Genomic DNA, 8,503 nt, shown 5'->3' with positions numbered 1-8,503 from the left:
CTCAATTCCATAATTCCTTCGAGAGAAACATGAAGGGAGGAATAATTGTAGCCTTTCTAACAAGACCTGAATGCTATACATGAATAATTGCATATAATCAATCCAAGCTGACATATGTTCATTGTGTAGGGACAGATCAACAGTGATTTTATATATAATGTGTTTCCTGGCCTCAACACATCCCAAAGCACTTTATAGCCAATGAAATGTTTTTGAAGTGAAGATACTGTTCATAGAATCATACGGCCCCAACAGTGCAGAAGGAGGCCATTCGGCCCATTGAGCCTGCACTGAACCTTCGAAAGAGCACTCTACCTAGGTCCAATACCCCTCCCTAGCCCAGTAACCCCACCCAACCATTCGACACTAAGGGGCAATTTATCACGGCCAATCCACCCAACCTGCACATCTTTGGACTCTGGGAGTAAACCGGAGCACCCGGAGGAAACCCACATAGACATGGGTAGAATGTGTAAACTCCACACAGTCATCCGAGGTGGGAATCGAAACTGGCACTGTGAGGCAGCAGTGCTAACTAGTGTGCCACCGTGTCGCCCGTGTTATAATGGAGGAGCAGACCAAATAGATTGTACTGTCAGGCAGATAATATAGCCAGTGCATTCTGATTGCTTGGTGATAGGGAAAGCAACAAAGCAAGTTGAAAAAGCATTGTTGGTAGGAAAGAATTTCACACGATTGCACACGGGGGCAATGGGCATAGGTAGTGTGCTCTCAAAGGGTCGGTGTATACCCGATGGGCCAAATGGCCTCCTTCTGCACTGTAACATTTCTATGATTCTCAATCAGTTCCTCAGGTTGCGATACATTCAGAGGTGAATGAGGGAAGATTATTTTGCTACTGGTGTTTTATTCACTGTCTCCTCTGTCCCAGGAATCGCTAGCTAGTAATCCTGTTCCGCCCTCCAACGAGTAAATCTCAAATTTCTTCCAGTTCCGATGAAAGGTCATTCAGCTGAACTGTTAATCCTGGCCCTCTCTCCATATATGGATGCTGGACTGCTGGATGTTCCCAGCCTTTTCTGTTTTAAATTGGAGATATACTTTTGTGTATTTACAGTGCAATCAATTGTAAGTGTTTTCTGAAAAAATATGACTGGAAGTATTGACCAGACCCAATCTCCATGTGTTTGTTTGCAGTCTCAGAGATAAGGATGGAGATAAGAACAGTATTGATGTTGTTATCCTCAAAGGTTACATGGAACAAGGGACAATTTCAACTCTTGACATTATGCACATTCCTTAGTCACATTTACAATTTCTCTACCAGGGCCGGGATTTTCCCCTACCCGGCGGGGGCGGGGGGTCCCAGCGGGATGGAGTGGCGTGAACCACTCCGGCGTCGGGCCTCTCCAAAAGATGCGGAATTCTCCGCACCTTTAGGGGCTAGGCCCGCGCCGGAGTGGCTCCCGCTCTGCCGGCCGGCACGAACGGCCTTTGGCGCCCCGCCAGCCGGGGCCGATAGACCTTCGCCAGCCGGCGGAAGTCCGCGCATGCGCCGGTGCGTCAGCGGCTGCTCATACCGGCTCATGCGCAGGGGAGGGGGTCTCTTCCGCCCCCGCCATGGTGAAGGCCATGGTGAAGCGTGGTCAGATCGCCCCCGGGGTCAGATCGCCCCGTGCCCCCACCCCCCAGGACCCCGGAGCCCGCCCGCGCTGTCAATCCCGCCGGTACCAGAGGTGGTTTAAACCACGCTGGCGGGAAAGGGATGTCAGCGGTGGGACTTCGGCCCATCGCGGGCCGGAGAATCACCGCGGGGAGACCTGCGCGGCGCGATTTCCGCTCTCGCCAAACCTCGGGGGGGGGGCGGAGAATTCGGGACACGGCGGGGGCAGGATTGACACCGGCCCTGGAGAATTCCGCCCCAGTTCACTGAGTGGGAAGTTCCGCCCCCCTCACAATATTCCTCAAAAATTACATGTAATAACGGCAGAGATTAATCCGGGATAGTCAGTATGGTTTTGTTCAGGGAAAGTTGTATCATACCAACTGAATTGAATTTTTTGACCAGGTAACAAGGAAGATTGATGAGGATAGTGCAGTGGATATGGTCTACGTGGATTTTAGTAATGCTTTTGACAAAGTGCCGCAGGAAAGACTGTTTGGAAAGGGATACAAGAGAACACAAACATATAATTAGGAGCGGGGGTAGGCCACTCAGCCCTCGAGCCTGCTCCACCTATCAATAAGATCATGGCTGAATGTGGTGTGTTGGATCTAAAATTGGCTCACTGACAGGATGCAAAAGATGTTGAACCTGTGGAATTCTCAACCATAGAAGTGCTATGGAGGCCAAATCACTCAATATATTTAAGAAGGAAATGGATACATTTCAGACTCTAAAGATGTCAAGGGCTAAAGCAGGAGTGTGGCGTTGAGATAGAGGATCAGCTATCATCATGTTGAATGGCGGAGCACTCTGGAAGGGCCGAATGGCCCACTCCTGCTCCTATTTTCTATGTTTCCATCTTTCAAAAGGGAATGATTGACCAATGATTGGCTATATCTTAATGACCTGGACTTAAATGTGGGACGCACGATTGGGAAATTTGCAGAACATGGAAAAATATGGTGTCGCTGATAGTGAAGAGGCTAGCTGTCGTCTCCAGAATGATATCCATAGTTTGGTCGAATGGGCAAGAAAGCGCTAAATGGAATTCACTCCAGAGAAGTGTGAAGGAATGCATTTTGGGAGGGCAAACAAATCCAGGGAATTCTCAGTAAACGGGAGCATATTGAGAGGAGTAGGGGAAGTGAGAAACTTTGAGGTGTGTGTCCACAGGTCCCTGAAGGTGGCAGGGCAGGTAGCTATGTTGATAGAGAAGGCATATGGAATGCTTTCCCTTAAATAAAATGGGATAGCATACAAAAGCAGGGATGTAGTGCTGGAACTGCGTAAGGCCACAACTGGAATTTTGTGTCTAGTTCTGGTCACCACATAGTAAGGACAGTTTTTCTGGTGAGCGTGCAGGAGAGGTTGCCAAGAATGTTGTGGGGAAATTGCAGCTATGAGGAAAGATTAGCTGAGCTAGAGTTATTTTCTTAGAACAGAGAAGTTAAGAACCAACCACGTCGCTGTGACCAGCGTCACATATAAGCCAGACCAGGTAAGGACGACGATTTCCAAAGGGCGTTAGTGAAGCTGATGGGGTTTTATGACAATTGCTAATGGTTTCATGATCATCATTGGAGTTCTAATTCCAGATTGTTATTGAATTGCAATTCCTCTGTCTGCCGTGGTGGGATACAAACCTAGGTCCTCAGATCATTTCCATGGGATGCTGGATTACTTTTTTTAAAAATAATTTTTATTGGAATTTTTTACAGAAAATATAACAACAAGCAATGAAAAGCAACAATAGAACCCCATAATAACTGTAACACCCCCAAGACCGTATCAACGCATGTAACACACCCCCCCCCCCACACCCCCAAACCCAGTAAACAAGAAAACTTAAAAATTAATTAAAATTAAATAAACAAACATAGCCATTGTCCCACCCCCCCCCCCCCCTCCCCCCCGGGTTGCTGCTGCTACTGTCCCTGTACCCTATCGTTGAGCCAGAAAGTCGAGGAAAGGTTGCCACCGCCTAAAGAACCCTTGTACCGATCCTCTCAGGGCGAATTTGACCTTCTCTAGCTTAATAAAACCCGCCATGTCGTTGATCCAGGTCTCCACGCTTGGGGGCCTCGCATCCTTCCATTGTAGCAAGATCCTCCGCCGGGCTACTAGGGACGCAAAGGCTAGCACACCGGCCTCTCTCGCCTCCTGCACTCCCAGCTCCACCCCAACCCCAAAAATCACGAGTCCCCAGCCTGGTTGACCCTGGATCCTACTACCCTCGACACCGTCCTCGCCACCCCCTTCCAGAACTCTTCCAGTGCCGGGCATGCCCAGAACATATGGGCATGGTTCGCTGGACTCCCCGAGCACCTGACACACCTGACTTCACCCCCAAAGAACTTACTCATCCTCGACCCTGACATGTGGGCCCGGTGCAGCACCTTGAATTGGATGAGGCTAAGCCGCGCACATGAGGAGGAAGAGTTAACCCTCTCCAGGGCATCAGCCCATGTCCCATCTTCGATCCGTTCCCCCAGTTCCCCCTCCCACTTAGCTTTCAGCTCCTCTACTGATGCCTCCTCCACCTCCTGCATAACCTTGTAGATATCAGATACCTTCCCCTCCCCAACCCAGACCACCGAAAGCACCCTGTCACTCACCCCCCTCGCGGGAAGCGAAGGGAATCCCTCCACCTGCCGCCTAGCAAACGCCTTTACCTGCAGATACCTGAACATGTTTCCCGGGGGGAGCCCAAATTTCTCCTCCAACTCCCCCAGGCTCGCAAACCTTCCATCAATGAACAGGTCCCTCAGCTGTCTGATGCCCGCTCTGTGCCAACCCTGGAACCCCCCATCAATGTTCCCCGGGACGAACCGATGGTTCCCCCTTAACGGAGCTTGCTGCTCCTGCGCCCACTTCCACCAGTCCTCGGGTGTTCCGCCGGCCGCCATTTTGTCCTTCTTCCCCCGCTTTTCTTGGGAAGCTGCTGCAGCCTTTTCCTTCGCCCCACTCCGGGTGAGCACCATAAATTTCAGGGAATGCTCCTCCAAACACCTTCCCCCACCGGGATTTGTCGAAACAGCGCCATTTGGGGCCCTCAAGTAGGCCCGAAAGTCCTTTAGTAGCAGGAGCTGCCGAACGTGCGGCTTAGCTCCGCATGGCCGCAACCGGAAGTCTCGGGATGCTGGATTACTAACTCACAATACCAATACCACCACCAACACCTCGTCTCCCTTGGCAGAGAGGTCAGTTACCGGCCGGGGGTGGGGGGGGCACAGGTTTAAGGTGATTGGTAGAAGGGTGAGAGAGGCTATTAGAATGAAATGTTTCACCCAGAGAGTAGTAGGTGTCTGGAATTTATTGTCTGGATAGCTCGTTTAAAAATTTACCTGGATCTACACTTGAAATGCTGTAACCTGCAAACGCTGCGGACCACAAGTGGCTGATTTTTTTCAAACATGATGGGCTGAATGGCCTTTCTCTGCACCGTAACTTTTCTATAGTCCTGTGAACAAAACTGCAGGAAACCTTTTACATATCAAACCTGCTCCAAAGGATCCTCCGCCGTGTCCACGAAACAGTCAACAAGCCAGGAACTTGAATACAAAGTCAACGGATTGAATGACTGAAGTTAAACCAAATCTGTCGCCAGAAAATTAAAAGTGGATGTTAAACCTGGATTTCCAGGTATCTGTGTTCCTTCAACTTTAATTATTACGGGTAGTTCAGGGAAAGCGGCCAAAAAAAACATTTTCATTTGTTTTTACATGCATTATTAAAAGGGACAATTCGCTTCTACTGAGTGCCTTTCAAATCATTTAATAAGGTGATGGTCCAATGCAATGAAAGGTTTGCAGTCAGTTTGAGGGTCTTGATTTGTTCAGTTTGACTAAGAAATATTCGCAAACATTGTGCGCCTCTGCCAGGTTTTATAAGGGATTTGTCATGCCTAGCTGCAAGTTATTTGAAGTGGCCTAATTTCAAGGCACGGTAACCTCAGCAAGTTCCTTTCAACACCTTTGAGTCACCACCGAATTATTGCTTGTGGGCAGCCAGTGGGGAACCCTTGTTCAAAGGCACTCGTGACTGATCGAGAGACCAGGCATCAGGAAGGGAATTAGGGCCTGCTGAGTGCCACCCCCTGCCCTTGCTGCAGACCACCCCAATCTGCAACCCCCAGCCTGTGATCCACATTAATTCTTACCAACTTTTACAGATGCACCATAGAAAGCACCCTGGGTGGAATTCTCCAACCCCCCTCCCCCCCGCCATGCCGGGTGGGAAAATCGGCAGGGCGCCGCACGAGTCCCGCCACGCCGCCCCGGCACCCGTACGCGATTCTCCCACCTCCCCAAACCGCGGCGGGAATCACGGCTGGCCACTCGGAGAATCGCCGCTCGCCGTTTGCAAAAGGCGAGCGCCGATTCTCCGGCCCGGATGGGCCAAGCGGCCACTCCAACATGACAGGTTCCCGCCGGCGCCGTCCACACCTGGTCGCTGCCGGCGGGAACTGCGCGGGAACGCAGGGGGGGGGGGGCGGCCTGTGGGGGGTGGAGGGGGGTTCCTCCACCGGGGGGGGGGGCCTCCGATGGGGTCTGGTCCGCGATCGGCGCCCACCAATCGGCGGGCCGGCCTCTCTAAGGGAGGACCTCCTTTCCTCCGCTGCCCCGCAAGATCCATCCGCCATCTTCTTGCGGGGCGGACTCGGGGAGGATGGCAACCGCGTATGCGTGGGTGACGTCATTTACAAAGCGCCGGCCACATCATTTACGCGGCGCCAAGGCCCAGCGCGCCTAAATGATGCGACGCCGCTCCTAGCCCCCCGGGGGCGGGAGAATAGGGGGCTGGGAGCGTGTTCCGAAGCCAGAGTGAAACACTCCGGTTTTCACTCCGGCGTCGGCACTTAGACTCCCGTTGGGAGAATTGTGCCCCCTATCGGGCTGCATCACAGCCTGGTATGGCAACTGCTCGGCCCAAGACCGCAAGAAACTTCAGAGGGTCGTGAACACAGCCCAGTCCATCACACAAACCTGCCTCCTAGCCATTGACTCCATCTACTCCTCCCGCTGCCTGGGGAAAGCGGGCAGCATAATCACCTGAGACGGTGTGAGGCTCTCGTTGACACTCAAGCCAGTGAGCAAGTCTCCTGTCGCTTCCATTAGCTAAATACCAGAATGTGTCAATCGTGGCTCAGTTGGTAGCGCATTTGACGCCCTGCCTGAGACTTGAGCACAAAGGAGTGCAGTACTAAGGAAGTGCAGACTCCGCACAGACAGTGATCCAAGCTGGGAATCGAACTTGGGACCCTGGAGCTGTGAAGCAGCAATGCTAACCACTGTGCTACCGTGCTGTCCTGCTCTCCTGCCAGAGCTGAATCGCTTCTGGCTTGCTCTCGTGCTGGGAGTGGCGCCCAGAGGTAATTCACTGTCCCTCGCCATGCAAATTTATGTTTTAATTTTAATTAAATGTATGGCATGGATTTCCACCGTGAATCCCGCTATTGAGCTGTCACTTTGAGTGTGCGGCCCGATAGCAAGGTCTGGCGCCTGCCCCCCCCCCCCCCCCCTCCCTGCAACGCAATTCACACTCCCAGAAGGCACACATGAGAGTGACCGATCCCCTCAACCAGAGGCCCCCACCAGAGACCCCCATATCACAGACTCCTCATATCAGAGACCCCACCATATCACAGACCCTTCCATATCAGAGACCACACCATATCAGAGACCACACCATATCAGAGACCCCACCATATCAGAGACCCCCATACCAAGACCCCCCCATATCAAAGATCCCCCAGGTTTTACTAGGCTGTAATTGATAGCTTGCAGATGTCTGTATTGTTTAATTTCATGCTTGAATGGATCTCAAGAACCCTGCTGTGAAACTAACTGCAATGTTTATAAACATCTAGCTATGATTGATGCTCATGACCACAACTAAAGGGGCAGCATGGTGGCCTAGTGGTTAGCACAGATGCCTCACGGTGCTGAGGTCCCAGGTTCGATCCCGGCTCTGGGTCACTGTCCATGTGGAGTTTGCACATTCTCCCTGTGTTTGCGTGGGTTTCGCCCCCACAACCCAAAAATGTGCAGAGTAGGTGGATTGGGCACGTTAAATTGCCCCTTAATTGGAAAAAATAATTGGGTAATCTAAATTTGTTTTTAAATGACCACCTCTAAAGCAGTTAAGTGCTTTCTGCTGAGAAAAATAGGAAGTAAAATCACTTAACATCTAGATGTTTACAAATATTGTGGTCCGGTTCAAAGCAGGGGACTTGAGATCCATTCAAGCGTGAAGGGTAATTACATTAAACAATCCAGACATCTGGCTGTCTGTCTGGAAGATGTCAATTACGACCTAGTAAAAGCTTTTTCTCTTTGACATGCACAGAAGCCTTGCAGATCAAAGAATCTGAGGGGGTTTGAACCCTGGTGATGTGGCTTTTGCTTTCTATTAAGTTACAGCTACTGCTTTACCTGCCTGAGGCAGCAGCTGTAGGGAACAGGTGAGTTTTAAAGCAGTGATGTTTTCACTGTTTCTTTCTCGACTGCTCTTTAGCTTCCAGGATAGGGTAACTGATTGGAGGAGGGGTCAAGTCTTTGTTATGGGTGGTCTTTGGTGGGGGTCTCTGATGGGAGTCCCTGCTGAGGTCTGATGAGATGGGCAAAATTTTCATTTGATGCAGGAGGTCAGGAGGGAAAGGAGTTGCAGCTCCAGCAGGAGGCACTACATGGGCGACATTAGCATTCAAATCAACAAGGGCCTGAGAAGCACAGACCCAGACAGCGGAGCAATTCACAACAGCAAGGTTCCATCATCCTCGTGACTCCTTTCTACACCTGAGTGAGAGACAGTGCAGGGCAAGGCAGCAATTGTGCAGAGATCTGGCCCACCACATGTCACTTGCTCTGAGAAGAC

Source organism: Scyliorhinus canicula, chromosome 18 (assembly GCF_902713615.1).
Source record: "Scyliorhinus canicula chromosome 18, sScyCan1.1, whole genome shotgun sequence".
Classification (NCBI taxonomy): Eukaryota; Metazoa; Chordata; class Chondrichthyes; order Carcharhiniformes; family Scyliorhinidae; genus Scyliorhinus; species Scyliorhinus canicula.
This window is presented reverse-complemented; position numbering follows the sequence as displayed.